The sequence below is a fragment of the Amia ocellicauda genome, chromosome 13 (assembly GCF_036373705.1).
Source record: "Amia ocellicauda isolate fAmiCal2 chromosome 13, fAmiCal2.hap1, whole genome shotgun sequence".
Taxonomy (NCBI): domain Eukaryota; kingdom Metazoa; phylum Chordata; class Actinopteri; order Amiiformes; family Amiidae; genus Amia; species Amia ocellicauda.
The window spans coordinates 36,571,821-36,587,252 of record NC_089862.1 but is presented as its reverse complement, the minus strand read 5'-3'; positions in this window follow the sequence as shown (position 1 = coordinate 36,587,252).

Sequence of the window (15,432 nt, the reverse complement as noted above, 5' to 3'; positions counted from 1 at the left end):
CTACAGATGAAAGTAAATTAGCATGTAAGGCTATGATCATCACACTCACCAATTATAAATGATTGCTAACAGTCCAGAGACAGGTGGAGGGGGGGTGTTTTGAGATGCAAAGGCAGGTTCCAGACCCCATTGTCTTGTGATGCAAGTCCATTTGTTTTAATAATGTCAATTGATTTCAGTGTCCTGTCAAGCTCATTTGCATTGCATACGTTAAGGGCCCCTCTACTCACATGCAACTCGCTGTGCGTATCGATGGGAGGGCATTGATTTCCTCACGCATGTGTGAACGGCTGGGCAATAATCACTCGGCTTTAAGAACATGCGGCCGGCTGGTGACGGTGGTATTTATTGAAGTCCGGAGTCTGAGAGGTGAGGGGCGCCGCACTCCAAAATAGCATTCATGATATTGTATTGATTGGGAAGTAATCAGAACCAGGGAGAGGGGAAAAATGCTTGACACACATTAACTCTTGTGCGTTTGAGATAGCTGGGTCACAACTCATATACTATTGACTGGCCACAGATTAGCCCCGAAGACAAACGAGTGCTTATTCTACAGAAGTCCTGGTGCCTCTTGCTTGGCTGTTACTTAACCCTGATCAGGTGTTTCCAGCGGGCGGCCGTGTTCGATCTCTCCACTCAGAGTCACAGCTTGTTCTTTCGTTGTGCTGAAACTTTTTCGTTTCTTTTGTTTGCTAATGTCATTGCTATTCCATTGGGCTTGGACAGAGCAGAACTAAAAAAAGTTGAGTGGGCGGTACAAAGCTTGAAATATATTTGTTTTTTAAGTCATAGCAGATAAGAGAACAGACATAAATACATAAATAAACGGGGTGGAGTAAGACATTTGTTTGAGCTAATCACAGAGAATGCAGTAATCAAATTCGAGGAACGTCTGTGAGCTTCGTTATTGACTGTTTTTTCATCATCTAGTAAAAGAGTAGAAACTGTTCAGCTGAATGTAGGACCTCCTATCCCGTTTCCCTCAGTAGAAACGAGGTCTGTCTTCGAAGGTTCAAAGGTTCGAACGTTCGAATGTTCGGTCTCCAGACATTCCAAGGTTCGTCACGTGACAATCACATCGATTTTGTTTCCTCGGTGATAGAAACTGACAATGTGTGAATACGGTAGCGTGGGGGGGGGAGCGTACAGTGAGAGGGGATAATAGGTGAAGGGAGGTGGAAGAGAGAGTCACTGTGGGAGTGTGGGTTCAGTCCCAGAGATCTGTGTGCTGCAGTAATAATAAATACAACTATTTGTTGTTGAACCACACTTCAGATAAATTAAAACATTAGATTTGTATACTGCCCATTACTTAAATACAAGTTGTTGGATATAACTAAGTTCGAAACCGTCATAAAAAAGTCGGGTCAGGCATTGGACCAGATTACATTTAAACAATGTATTTTGAATATAAAAAATAATGTTGTAAGATATTATTTGTTAGAATGTATTTTTCTATGGGAAATTCTGTTCTATCTGGTTTGGTAGAGGAAACAGACTTCCTTCCTTTTATCTAAGTTCCCTGGTAGCCACTGGACCCCAGACTTCTAAATTACTTTAGCATAAGGCACCCAAGTCATGGTGGTGGCAAAATGCTATTGGTTGGAAGGAAACTTAAGGGAAAGCAGAGAGAAGTTTAGTCTCTTAACTGCTTCAATCTGCAACGAGACACAAGACAGAGCTGGAGAGGAGAGACAGAGAGAGACACACCGCTGCCTACATGACCAGACTGACCTAAAGCTGCCCTGTGAGGACAAAGGAGAGAAAGGGTATTATCTGTTTCTTACTGTAATCCCGCAGAAGCTTAATATTACTTATTTTCAGTAATATAATTGAATGATATCAGTTTTCTATTTTTGTGAAAATAAGTGATTATTGCACATCTGTGTCTTGACCGCTATTCCCTCTAAAAAGAATCTTAAAAGAGAAACCGATTGACCTATGAGTTTTCAGTTCAACTGTTTATTTAGATTGACTGAAAAACCAAGCATTCAAATTCTCTTACAATATTCTTCTTCTGAAAGAGCAATATCCCCATTGGCCAGCATACCTGTGGACCATTATGCGTTATTTTGCTTTATTAATTGTATTAATTCTTTAACAGCGATATTTACAGCAAAGTGTTGTGCAATATAATGGACATGTAAAACAAAACAAAAGTTTTGAAAACTATCTGCTGCACAGCTAAATGCACAGAAAAGCCCCAAACAGTCCCAAAGTCCCAACTGAGAGTTGGTATATCACGGAGAAGCAAGAATAAAGTATCATTTAACCAACGTATGTTTAAACGATTATGTATTAGTATTTGATATTATTTTACCTTAATTATTTAATTCATCACATTATTTCATTACTTTCAGCGCGCTTTTCTTTTACATATTCACGTGTAGTTCATTTAGTGTGAGCACTAATTACTAGATTGGCTTGGGCTGATTGATTGAGGCTCCTACACCAGGTGTGCTACCTTTTTAAAGGGAAATTGTTTTGTCTACCGGCAGCTGCTGCTCAAACGGTCTCTCTGCTCTTACGAAGGTCCGTCCCCATCCCTCTCTATTGAATAAAATACAAATTTAACACATATACGTCACCGCCCATACACTTTATTATGAGAAGGTGCTTTTAGTGGAAGGTTAACATGTTTCATGCAAGTAAAATCAATATAAACCGTGTGCTTGTTTAAAAAAAAAACACATGACGACTGTTCGAGGTAACTGAGCCTATTTTCAACTACAAGGGGATGTTTGATTATGTTTATTTGGATTACCTGTAAAAAAAAAAAAAAAGGGAAGTAGGATTTTCATTCAAATCTATACATCGGTAGCTACTGTTTGGTCATGGATCTATTCTGCTCATTCGCCCAACATGTTCGGAAGGTAAGAATTGGCTCTTCGGACAGGCCTAGCAGAAACGCATCCATAGCCTTATTAAAAGCCAAAATTGACCACACATATGAAACCCTGACCAAGTGGTTCTCAGCCCCGGTCCTGGAGGAGCCCCAACCCTGCTGTGTTACTACTGAGCTCTCAATTACTTAATTGAACACTTAATTGAAGTAATATTTTGCTTACATTTGACTTTTTAAATTGAGTTACTGATAAAGTTGGTTAATTCATAAGTTCCTTATACAATGTTATACTAAACTTAAAATCCCTCCTCTTCAAAAATGTCAGAAATTATTAGTTAAATTAAGGGTTCAATTAAGTAATTGAGAGCTCAGTTGGAACAAAAACCAGCAGGGTAGGGGCTCCTCCAGTACGGGGGTCGAGAACCTGTGACCTAACCCTAGCCAAATTCCCAATAAAACCAATATTCTTGACAATATTACCCCAATGTAATGTGCAATATTATGTTTTGCATCTGTTTCCACTCTTGTTTTTCATGTCATGTTTTTTGTACTTGTGTTTACTTAATTTTACTGTTACTAGGACTGAAGTTGCATGTTGCATGCATCCCCCTGGTCAGGACATCTGCTCAGTAACAAATAATATACATAAGGGAATAACATTTTGATTTTATATATAGAGAAATAAATATAGATGACATTCCAGTCATTTGTTGTTTCTTCATGCCCTTCCAGTTTGGATTTGGCAATTGTCAGCGAACTCAGCTCAGCACTACAACCCTCATACAAGCGCAGAGCTGTCAGGGCCGGCCCTCTTTACAACACACTGCGTCACAACGAACCCCTGGGCTTCTTCTCACGGCGCGCCGACACTGAGGGATAGGCACGGTCAAGCCATCGACAAGGAGGACTGATGTAGCTCCCTCTCCAGCCCTGCAGACTCACAGGCCTCCGGTTGGCCTCGGGGCTGTTTTACTGCCCGTGGCATTAAGGTCATAGTCAGATACCATGACACCAGGTAGTGGCCATTGATGTGTGAACTAAACTACAGTCACTCAGGAGGCCTTTGCATTGTGTTAAAATTGCTGTATATATTGGTTGTGTATTTATTTTTATAGCCTGTGAACTTGTACATAGGGCCATGAACAGTGTCTGCTGAAGGCTTCCTGAATATGAGATGTCGTCTACATTTCTTTCTGTTCTGACTGCCTTCAAGGATCCTGAACATCAGCATGTAAAGATAACCCTCTGTCTCCACATGCGTGCTCAACCACTGACACAGAATCTCTCATCGCAAGCATCGGCCTCCCTGGATGTCCAGATCCTCCTCTCGTCCGGGTCCGGTTCCCACATCTACAGCACTGACGGCTCGCTGACGAGCAAACGCCCCCCAATCTGGCCAAGGCTGCTGCTGCCGAGATCCCACAGCCAACGGGGATTCACCTGCTGTCAGTCCTCTCAGACCCGGCATGCTGTTGAGGAAATGCTGGTAATAACGTCTTTCGCCATCATCGCTCCCCCTTTCACAACCTGTCTCGAGGTGCATCCTGATTGGGGACAGGGGGCCAGATGCTTGCGTGTGGTTTTCGAGCTTCAGTCCTCGACAGCAGCCTGGCGTTGACACGGACGGCTCACGGCACACAGGAGATTCCACAGTGTCAGCCATATTATTCCAGAAAGTAATGGAAAACCGTAACGATGTGGGTCTGCGGGCTGCCTGTGCTGTGTAGTTGCTAGCCTCATTCTTTCATTTATTTATGAAGCGCTGTTGCTCATCGACCTGCTTGGCTGAAGCTTGTGATATTTGCACAGCAGAATGTGCGCAGTGATATGATTTCCGCCATTTAAATAAACACGGCTGGCCGAGGGCTGCATCGGTTTACTCTGTGTCTCGGTGTGACAACAAAAAGCTTTTGTATAAACAAAAGGTTTGGAATAACAATGGACACATCCTCCCAGACATTATATATATATTAAAACACACACACACACCGGGGCGCACTTCTCTCCAGCCTCGAAGATGACAGCTAATTCTGAGTGTCCATTGTTCGCATTCAAATTGAGCTGGAAACATACATTCGTGATTGTCCTGGCGGTTGATAAACTATGTGCAGTCTCCATGGCATGGCTTTCCGTAAATCCTATTAAAACTCTCTTAATTGTGTTTCCTTTTAGACAAAATGAAGTTGCTCTTCTGCACTGGAAATGTTGTGTTGAGAATAGTGTATGCAAGAGGCTTACCTTTTTTTTCATAACTATCCTGTGTACACATTTTCTTGCAGTCAAGGAGATTGATTTACACGTTAGTGCAACTTTGCACATTTCTAATTCCTTTAGTGCGAGACTCACTGCTGCGAAAGACTATTGTGTTAGACTGAAAGGGAAAATGGAAGCAGTCTGGAACTCAATTATGTCTGCTATTTATTATCCTAATTGCTTTAAAACAAAAATAACCCCAAAATATCTGAAGGGAATTATTTTGCTCTGTCCCGAGGCCTGATTCCCTGCATAACGAGTTGAATAAAAGAATGAATTTAATTTCACACTAAATGAAGAGTAGTACACTTACCCAATTAAAGTATGAAACACATTTCCTTGAAAATGAAAGAGTAAATGAATATTATCAGCACATGATTATTAGGTGTATATTCCTCTATAATTTTTACATCAAAAGCTATTGTTTCTTTCATAATCAAGCCTACATTTTGTTTTTGTGCCAAAGGATAACGGTTATTATGCTAATCCATCAAAGCTCTTTTGCATGTCTCAGAATTTAACACTAAACTTATGACCTTATTAACCTGTCTAATCCTTCAACTGTACGCATATGATAAGAGGCTTACATACACTTATTGACAGCGCCTTTGTTTTCCTTCTGAACATTTCTTCTCAACTCTTACTGTTTCATTCTCTCACACCTGAGAACCCGAAGGAAGTGGCGAAAGATGAATAAATAACATCCCAAACTGGCTCTACGGGAAATACGATCTGGACTAGTATTGTCCTGAGATTAAGTAATTAAATTGACTACAAAGGAGTCGTCTGTTTTCATTTAAATTAATTCTTCTGCAATTGAGTCCAGCCCTGATTTCGACTGATATACAGAAGACCACCGAAACACTGTCACCGCAGATGATCAACAGACACGCGCAGTATCTTTCAAATGTCTGTTTCTAGCAACATTTGCAAGTAATGATTATTTCCTTGCGTTTTATTTTTCTTTCCTTGCTCGTGGTCTTGATGGCCAAGTCTGGATGGACATGCCTCCAGGCAAGTGAGGAGAAAAGCTCTTGTGCTTGTACGTCGGTGGGGTGCACCGCTCTGGTCCTAGGTGGGACTCAATCCAGCAGGGTTTACGTCTCTCTGTGAATCACCTTCTACATACACTGAAGCTGATGCAGTTACGCCCATAACAAGTTGCAGCAGCGAGTGCAGGGCTCAGCGGGAGTGGGACCTCCAGGACTGTCCATGTGGCTCCACTCATCAAAACAAGCCAGTCTGGCCAAATCCATGGTCCTGACACCACTGCTTCAGTTCGGTTTACTTGTGATGCCTTCTGTTTCATCAAGAGATCTAGAGGTAGCTCAAAATCCAAGCTCAGATTTCTGACATCCTTCTGAAACAAAGCAGTTAAATAAAGTTTGACCTTTCTGACTATCACATCTGATCATGCTTTCCAAACGTTCTTCTCTTTCTTCCAGTTGTGCTTAGATTGATTGAAACGCTTAGATTGTGTAAGGAAGACAGACATCAAATACTAAGACTTCACATCTTTCCATTACACACATCTGACAACAATTGGTAATGAACTTCTTTTACTGATCACCTTCACTGGTCTATTAGCAAACCTCTTGAAGGAAGAGTTCAGAGAACAGGCAAACAGAGTCCTTTATACACGTCCTTTATGATAAACTCCAAAAGAAACAATCAGGAGACGTGTTTGTGTGCTATCATGTCTGGTGGAGATGTTCTTCAGAGGCTGGTTATAACCTCCTTGTAATTACTGTGCATGTTTAACCTGGACCACTGTAATGCTTTATCTCTGGTGAAGCAGAACTTAAAGGTGTTCAGATACAGTGTGAGCTTGCAGCAGGACCGGCTTCACTGCGACGTCTTAACCTCTCTCTTTCTGGGAAAGAAAAGTGTCTGCAGAGAAACATGCAGCCGACTGATAAGATAAGTCCGGTCTTTCTTTTGCTTTAATTCATATTTTCAGGGATGGCTATTTCCTTGCTTTCTATTAATTCCCTGCTTTCATATTCCCTCTGAATGACAAGTGTAACGTACTTCCTCCCCCTGTGGTTTTTCTAATGAAAAATGATGTCCGCTGTGTTGGCCACCTCTCTCACGGGGTCGTTCTCTGGCCTGTTCTCACCCGGCCACCTGACTGCCAATTATAGGCGACATTTGTGAGCTGTCGTAAGCGGAGCAGATCTCGGTATTTAAATTGATTTAAAAAGGGGAGGATAACCTCTTAGCACTGCAATGGAAGGTGATTGTAAAAAGCTACCAGCTAGATATAGATATAGTATTCATTTGTTTCACCAAGAGAAAATATAAAGAGTAGTCTGACATGTATTTTTCCTCTCTCTCTCTCTCTCTCTCTCTCTCTCTCTCTGTATTTCTCTCTCTATCAATCAAATCTCTCAGAGAACACCAGCTCAGTCCGTCTGTCAGTGGGCATTTAGAAAGCAATGTAAAGTTTCACAAGCTGTCTAAGACCATTTCGACTCCAATGTCACGGTGCTTTATGGCGCTCTGTGCGGACGGAGGGAGGGGTAGCGCCACACAATGGAGTGATCCCAGCACAATGTGCCATCGATATCCGGATAATGGGATGTTCAGAAGCTTATTGATCATAAAAATTAAGAAAAACATTTTCTTTTCGAGTGTTTAGACTTAACATGAACCCCCCCAAATATGTGGTAAAGTAGGTCAACTGGTATTATACAGTTTAGTTGTTGTTTTCGTCATGAAAAAGCTGTAAGAGTCAGAGACTGCAGGAATGAGATCTCCAAGGAAAGACACAATCCTACAGTGCCTCCGCAGTGACTGAAAAGCACTGCCTGAACCCGTGCAGTAATCTATCACCACTGGTCATTGTGTTTGTGTAACCATCTGAATTAAAAATGCTCCGTATCCATCTCCGAGCTCCAGAGAAGAGATACAACGTGTGTGAAATACAGCTCTCAGTTATCTAGATATTAAAGAAACAATTTAATTACACTGGTTCTCTTGGGTATATATGCATATGAGGGTAATCAGTAAATAGAAAAGGTAATTATTTGCCAGAAATCATTGCCAGTGTACCTTTAAGCACTACATCAAGAATAAGCTTAGATTTTTAAATGTATTATGGAGATAGTTAATTAGCAGCTAAATTATTCAGTTAATTTGTATTATGTAAATGAGTCCCTTGCTGTTGAATATTTTATAGGACCTGTCAAATTATAACAAGTGAAAGTTTGGTAAAATACGAATGTGTCTCTCTTGCTAATTTCTGAGTACCCTCATCTGCACGGATCTGAGCGGCGAGTGTGATTGAGCGTTATATTTAGAAGGACTAATTCACCGTCGGATGTAACTTATCCGTGCCCAAGATCTATCTGCGGTTTAATTTGAAAGCCCTCTCAGCACCGTCTTTAACGCCCCGTTTAAAACATAACAGTCTAATTGTAATAAATGTTGCGTTGTCAAAGCCGAGCCTGGTAGTATTCCCGATGCTGCAGAGATTTGTAAAAGTGAATTATTATGATGTTAATAAGTGTTTAAGTGGTACAAATGTTCCCATCAGTGCATGTGGTGTTAGGTATGCAGACACTTGACTAGCAAGGGCCGTGTGTTTCTGTGAAGTTCCCCCACCTCCGCCCTGGCAAAGCCAAGTTTTGAAAGAAGCTTCAAGCAACGTGTCTGGGTACCACACTGGCCTACAGCGCCTCAGAGATACAGCACCTCCTCCTCAGCCTGTGAACCCCAAAGACTATCGCTGATTGTGACGGAGGCCCAATTCATTGATTACAACAGTGACTCTTTATTTTTTTCTGTGCTATTTGTGAACTCAAAGCTCAATAGCCTTAAATGTTATGTCCTGTATACGAACATAAGAAAGTGTCCAATCGAGAGGAGCCCATTCGCCCCATCGTGCTCGTTTGGTGTCCATTAATAACTAAGTGATCAAGGATCCTATCCAGTCTGTTTCTGAATGTTCCCAAATTGTCTCTTCAGCCACATCGCTGGGGAGTTTGTTCAGATTGTGACGCCTCTCTGTGAGAAGGAGACCCCCAGCTTGGGGGGCATATGCGGCGTGTTGAGGCTCCCCTTCCTTCTGTAAACCTGGGGTGGTGTATCTGTGTATTAAGGGACTGAGTGTCATAACCACTCATGACACACACACACAAGATTTTGATGTCATCCTTGGTCCGGGAATTTCTACGCTTCAACTAAAGACACGTGGAGTCTATGGGCATGTAACTGCCGGCACTTGTTTAGAAAGACTTTTGAGTGTCGCTAAACCAAAACACATTAGTTGTTTCCGATCTATAAACCAGCTTTTTGGTTTTATCTGTTTGTGCACCTTGTTTTCCTCAGTAATGTGACAGGTTTATTGTGCTGCAGTGTTTTGTGGAAGGAGCCCCTCTGCCGCGCCTGGGCTGGTAACTGGTAAGAAGTGGGGCGCTGACACCGCTCAGTCTTTGTGGAGACTGATCATTAAGCCAGATACACAAGGCTGTTATATAGCACGAGGGGTACTTTGGCGTAATAAAGCACCGTGGGCAGGCTGCTCTTCCAAAATTGGATGCTGTCAGTTTTTTATGAGAAAAGATTAGCATCATTACCTGTGACACACCGTGAATGACACCAGCGTTGAACGGGCTCGGCGCGGAGACGGGGCTCGGGGAGAGCCGTGTGATTAGGTGTTATCAGAGCAGTCACATTGCAATGGGAATCTGGCAGCTTGATCATTACATTATTTTAAAACACTTTCAGATGGATTCTGTGTTAACCCCATGATATTATCATAATCACAAATAAGGCACTGTATTATTAGCCCCCCCCCTTCTTTTTATCAATGTGCGTGGCTTCTGTAGTCAGAGCTGTGACTGGCAGAAAGTATTTATTATTATTTGCAGCTTTAACTGTGTGAATATTTCACATCCACTCATATGAGCTGAGATTTATTTGGTTTAGAATTAGTATTCATTTGTTTAATACAACCACAATCCACAAAGAGCCTTACACATTCAATAACTGGGCCTTAAATATGCTAGGAGTAATAGATTGTACCTATGTATGTATATTATTTGTAGCTGAAAGAACACTTTATACAGTCAAGTTTCAGCAACGGCCACAGATTGCACCTTTGCACTTAAGAGTACTCTTAAAGAAAGGTCCCTACACCACAGTTCACTCAGCAGAAATACTATTCATTGTTCAAAAGTGAGGTAGATCAGACCTTCCACAGCACTCTGAGAAACTCTTTAATAAAAGTATTATGATGGATTGATTTTTCATTACTGAGTTGTCTAATTTTGTGGAAAGAAAGTGCCACTAACCAAGTTGTTAGCTATTGTGCTTGATTGTGGTGAATCTGCTGGAGAGAGTGAAGTGACTGTGACGTCAGGGGGAGAAGGTCAGAGTGGAAAGTGAGATGGAGTGAGTGGTGAGCTGCACATTGTTCCTGTGGTATTTTTTACAAATACATTTGCCATATTTCTCTGGAAGGTGGCTTGCTTGTATTTCATCCCCTGTCTGTTGTATTTTGCCTTTGAACTCTCTAACGTAAATTGGTGGCAGCAGTGGGATGTTTTGCCTTCAAACCCTCTTACAGTATTTTGCACACGACAACGTTATTTTAATTGCATTACTTTTCCAAGCTGGTAAATTATTTAGTTTGAATTCCATTTGTTACATTTCACAGTTTGTCATAGGTATAACATTTACAGTGGGTCCGTGTAATAATTTTGAATGAGTATATAATCTGAACATTGTTAAAGTAGCTGACAAACACCTTTTCTGGCCCCAAAGTGTTTCAGACTCAAAAATACAATACATATACATTTATGCAGAATAATTAATATAATTATGCAGAATTTCCTTATCCAAAAATATCTGCATTTTTCTTTGATGTGCCTTTGGGCCAACCATCACTTGCCCTCACACAGCACATGGCCTCCGGTGCCATCCACTACCAGCGAGTGGCGTGAGACTTGCCTGCCCACACCGATCACAAACTCCAGCAGCAGAACTGAATGGCAGCTCCCCCTGGCACTGAAACAAGAAGCCCCCGGTAAACCTTAAGTGAAGTACGTCAGGTGAGGTTCTTGCAATCTGGCTCTGATGGGCAGGTTTGATGTAATCACAGGCGTAAGTGCTAATGGCATTGTACATTACTGATAAGTGTTGTTAATTCTGATTTGGGAGAGCCTGTGAGAAATGACAAGTGAAAGGTGCTGAGCAGTGTTGCACAAGGCTGATAAGGGAGAAACTCCATTATGAAAGGTGCATGAACTAATTTTGCAGATAACATTGTAACGTGCCCACTGTGTGCCCTGGGAATGACTGGAACCAAGATGCTCAGGACTGCAATGCACAGGCATCCCGACTCAGTGCGCCTGTCTGTGGTCTTAAGAACGTACAGTGTGTTTTGCAAGCCCCTTGACTGTGGGTTTTGTTGAAAGTCCTGGCTGCTATACAATTGTCTGTACTATCATACTTGAATGGACAGTGGCTGTGTAAAGATCTACAGCCCACACATAGTGATTGCAATAAGAAATCCCTTACAGATACAGTTCTATTATATCTGTTGACTTTGCCTGTGTGTGTACCGCATGGCATAGCATTGTCTAAAGAACTAAGAGAGGAGATATATATTTAATTATATATATTGATTATGCATAATGACAACCATGAAAGAAAAATGGAGTGAAGCCCAGATCCTTTGTTCCTGGACACAAAGCATGGTCAGGACCTCAGAACTGAGCGCTGTTTGTAGAAGTGGAGTGAGGTCGTGGGGAAGTCAAGAGAACTGGCCTTGGAAACGCAGCTGATTTGTTCATTTCATGCAACAGTGGGATCGGGAACGCGGAGTAACCTCGGAAAGATCATTTAGGAGGTCCTGGCATTTGCCATGCACCTGTAATCTTTACAGCTGACATAATAATCATGGGAGGGACGAGGAGCCAGAGAAACAAGGACGATTTCAAGGTGTTTCACTCAGACTGAGGACAGGGAAATGGTATCTCCACTACTCATACACATCCTGAACATTAGCAGCATTTAATAATCCCCACAGAGCTACCTGTGCACTGCAGGAGAGAGAGAAAATGTGTCTTTGTGTAGCTGAAGATCATAAGAGACCGCCTAACAGCATCCCTGCAGAGCCTCTGATATCCTGCCCATGTGGATCTCCAGAAGGCTCTTGATGAAGTTCCACATAAAAGATCAGATCTCAGATTGAAAGCTGTAGAAGTCTCAGGCACAGCCAGGCATTGCCCTCCGACTCCGTCAGTCTCCTCCTGTGCTTTGACTGCCTGTATCCATGCTCTGCCTCCTGTGTCTACTATACAAACTGCTGCTCTCCCTGCAGGCCTGTTGAATCTGTGGGTTTTGGCCCTTTCTCACAAATCAGATTGCCTTTTTCATTGTTTTCCACTGTTACTCTTTATAAACGTAGGCTACATAGGTTTTATATTTAGGACCCTGCCTTTAATCCAACTTTCTTAGGCTGCATTTCATTCCTCACAGCTCAAGGTGGCCATACAGTCTGCTTAATTTAACCACTGATTGATTAATCATCTTAGGATCTGTTAATCATCTCAATCAGTCATTCTATTCTCCCTCATTGGTGGATCTAATAATGCAAACATTTATTACTAATGCGTCTCATTCGATATATTTTTTTTCTGGTACTGTATCGCCCACACATGAGGCTGTGGCACATTTAGTCTCATACAATAATAAAGTGTAGTGTGGTGTACAATGATGAAAACATGGTGAAGTGTATTGTACTGTGGTATAAACACAGTATAGTGTGGTGTACTGTAGTAAAAACCTAGCAATTTATATACAACTCAATCCAACTTTCATCTAGAAGCTGACCACGAGAATCAGTTTATTTGCCACTTCTCATAAAAAAATTTAATTTACACCACAGAGTAAAGGAAATAGAAAATGTGTGAAGAAGCACCTTCTGAACAGAATTCAGGAGTCGATGTTGATTCATCATTGTCCTCTGACGGTCAATTTAAAAATGACCAAGGAAAAGGCTGGGCAGAGTTTAAAGTATTACATTTAAATCAATGGGGGCTATTATACTGTCATGCAATGCACTAGTAAGACCTTGTTAAGAAAACTGAGTTTGGTCCTGGCCACCATTTTATAATAAGGATAGACTTTTAAAGAGCAGCAAACAGGATACATCAGGTCCTCAAAGGAATGTCACACACAGGTACTTGAAAAGGGAGCTGAATCTCTTGAAGAGAGGCTTTGAGTTAAGCATTGAAAAACCCTCAAAGGTATTGACATAGACAACCCGAAGGACAAAGTCAAGTCCAATAACGTAACAAGGACACGAGGACACAAGCAGAATTGCTCTTCTTTACAACAAGCCACAGACACCTGGAGCAAGAAATGAACTTCAATCCACTGGGTGGGATTCTGGGCTCAGTCAGCTATGAGCAAAGCCAACACGCAAGATGGGCCAAACAGCCCGCTCTCATCGGTGACCTTTCTCTTATCGCCAGAGATATGAGTATCTATTTCAGGAAAAGGAAAGGAAAAAACATCTGACTTGTGGAAAAAAGTATGCTCTTCCACATTGCGGACAGTGACAAATGGTTAGCGATTGTTTGTGTGCACGCAAGTGTGTATATATATATTTGTATGGCTGAAAACAACTTCTGTATAGCAGGTTGCTGACTGATTCATACTCTTAAGGTTTCAGAGTAAGACAAATTGGCCGAAAACATACACTGCGTCTTGTAAGTCAGGGCACCGTTCTGCGGGAGCGCTGGTCTCCGGTCCTCAACGGCTGTGGTGTCGTCTGCTTTTCACTGCAGCTGAGCTCTCAATTTCTGGACAGAACTCGTCATTTAGATCAATTTAACTGATTTAACCCTCTCCTCCCTGGTCTGAAGGTGTCGATGGTTGAGGGAGGTGTATAACCCTGTGCACTGGGGCCCTTCCCTGGACAGAACTGGGCTCCATTGGGAAACAATATTCAACCCAGACCCGCTGTTTTAATCAGAGGACACCAGGCCGTTCATTGGTGTCAGCATTGTGGTAATAAACGCTTCATCTCCTGATGTCACGTGAAACGAACCTCAAGCGGTTTGGGAAGAGGATCCCCAGGGGAGCCTCTTGAAAAGACACTGAAATGTGTGTGTCTGAGCTGCTGTAAACTGATCTGAATCATCTATTACTCTTTGATACCGATCTCCTCATTTTGAACAGATGCAGAACTGAAATTGGGTCAGAATTAATGAAGCATTCACTCAATTATTTGATATTACACGTATATTTTAATTATACTGACAAGTAAAGGTCAATTTTCATAATGCTGTTAAAACAACTGCCAAAAAAGAAGGTGAACACAATGATCTAAATGCCATACTTCCTTTAATTCTATTTTATTTAAATTCTGTGTATCCGTGTAAAGCAGTGGTTTTCAAACCGGTCCTGGAGGACCCCCTGCCCTGCTGGTTTTTGTTCCATCTGAGGTCTAAATTACTTAATTGAATCCTTAATTGCCCTACCAAAGCAATATAACATTCAATTAAGTAATTAAGACCTAGGTTGGAACAAAAACCAGCAGGACAGCGGGTACTCCAGGACCGGTTTGAAAAACCCTGGTGTAAGGAAATGCACATTTTCCCCCTCAGTTGTTCTTTGTTTTTGTTAATGAACACTTTAGTTCTAAGAAACAGGAATAAGACACTAGCAAATGCTGTACTGCTTATACAGTTCATGTGTTCCTTGGAAAACTGGTAATCAGTAATCTTAGCAGTAGTACAGTAATTTGAGATGAAAATATTATCTACCAACATGTAATACTTATTTTGTCCACACGAGGGCAATGCAGGTCTAACAAACAAACAGGCTCAAGCAAAATCGGATTTGTATTAAGCCTCATAAAAGGCTAATCCTCGAACATTCATCCTGCACACTATTAACATCCACTGAATGATGTGACTTCATGTATTGCACAACCTATTCCTATTTCAACCTAAAGGACATTCTTCCCAGATTTCGAATCATAATTTTTTAGACCCAATTATATACTGTCATCGGTTTCATCGCTTCTTCTGTTACGTTCTAATATATACATGTATCGGCAGCAGTCGCAGTCTCAGTTGATCCACATCTGGACGAAGGCCCCCCAAGATGTTTCCACTTGCTTTCATGTACCTTTCCTTGTCGCTTTTCTACGTCACGCCAACAAATCTTTGTAGTTCATCTCTCCGTGATTGATGTGGTCTTCTCCTGGGTCATTTGTCATCTCCTGGGATCCTAGATACCTTCCTCTGTCATTTCCAGTTTCCGTGTCATGACATATATATCAAATATACTGTAGAGTGCGTTATGTGTTG